This window comes from Geospiza fortis, unplaced genomic scaffold, assembly GCF_000277835.1.
Source record: "Geospiza fortis unplaced genomic scaffold, GeoFor_1.0 scaffold40, whole genome shotgun sequence".
Taxonomy (NCBI): Eukaryota; Metazoa; Chordata; class Aves; order Passeriformes; family Thraupidae; genus Geospiza; species Geospiza fortis.
The window spans coordinates 18,438,216-18,439,890 of NW_005054297.1; positions in this window are offsets into that span (position 1 = coordinate 18,438,216).

Genomic DNA, 1,675 nt, shown 5'->3' on the forward strand with positions numbered 1-1,675 from the left:
TTGAATATGTGGATCAGTAATCTGGAAGTCTTTCTTTTCAGGTAATTCTTTCCTTCATTGTTAACTTTGCTAGTATTAAGATACAATATTGCAGCTGATCTCTTTGAAAGAGCTGTAAGCTTTCCCATCCTTACACAGCAAACTACCACTTCTCGGGGCAGATCACCAGCAGGTAATCATCACTTACCTACTCAGTGCCAGAAGTAAGGAAACTGCCTGAAGTTTCACTTTATATTGAAATTCAAGGTAACTTGGGGAAGAGTCCAGATCCAACCTCAAATATTTGGATGAGGCTTCCCTAGAAGTCCTCCAGATAAGTTTCCCCTTTCCATTTCCTCAGGATACATCACTCAGTGCTGCAACCCTGGCACTATAATGTAGGGGCCCATCACATCCACCTCTGGTCCTGTTGCCTTGATATGCAGCACCATCACCTTAAGGTGACTCACAGTCACCTCAGCCTGGGTCCCCCTCCAGTCATTATGGGCTGCCAGCACATCAACCAGGTATGCCATTATCCCAACCCAAGGCACCACCACCACAATCTGGGGTACCATCAACTTGATATGGGGCACTGTTACCATAACATGGAAAAGTATCACCACAGCATGGAGCCTCATTGCCTTAACCTGGGGCACTATAACCTCAACCTGTCACCCTGGAACCTCATGATCAAAATCTAGGGCAAATCACCTCAAATAAGGGCATTATTTCTTCAGCTTGGAGCCCCACTGCATCTCAGTCTGGAGACCACGACTTAAATTAGGAGCACCATCACCTTGGGGGCCCATTGCTTTCACCCAGCATACCACTGTCTCAACCCACAACCTCACTGCCTCAGCTTGAGGCACAATCACTTGAACGCATAGATCAATCACCCCAGCCTGGAGCAACTTCACTGCAACCTGGAGACCAAAACCCCAGCTTGGGGCACAGTCACCTCATCTTGGAGCCTCATGGCCTTAGTAAGAGTCCCAGCTCTCTGCCCTATTCCCACAGAGCAAATAAGGGCAGGAGGGGACTGATGTCTGTATCAGAAATATCTGACACAGACATCCTGGCCAGCAGGACTAGGAAAGGAATCTTCCCCCATGCTTGGCACTGATAAGGCCACTACCTGAGAACTATGTTCAGTTCTGGAACTCTCAGTTCAGGTAGGACATGAACCACTGGAGCAAGTTCAGAGAAGGGAAATGAAACTGGTGAAAGGTCTGGAGCACTGGTCGTAGGCGGAAGAGCTGAGGAAGGTGGGGTTGTTTAGCCTGGAAAAGAGGGGGTTCCGGAGAGACCTTATGTCTCTCTAGAACTACCTGAAAGGAGGCTGTAGCCAGGTGGGGATCGGCCTCTGCTCCCAGGCAACCAGTGACAGGATTAAAGGACATAGTCTTAAACTGCACCAGGGGACGCTTAGGTTGGACATGAGGAGGAATTTCTTCACATAAAGGGTGATCGGACACTGGAATAGGCTGCTCAGGGAGGTGGTGGACCCACGGTCCCTGGAGGTGTTTCAGGAAAGACTGGACGTGTCACTTAGTGCCGTGGTCTGGTTGACACGGTGGTGGTCGGGCAGAGGTTGGAGGTTCACAGATCACCTCCATCCCGCTGGTTTCTGGGATTCTGTGCAGAGCCAGGGGCTGAGGGGCCCCTCCCCCGGGAGGTCCCGGCGCCCGGCTCC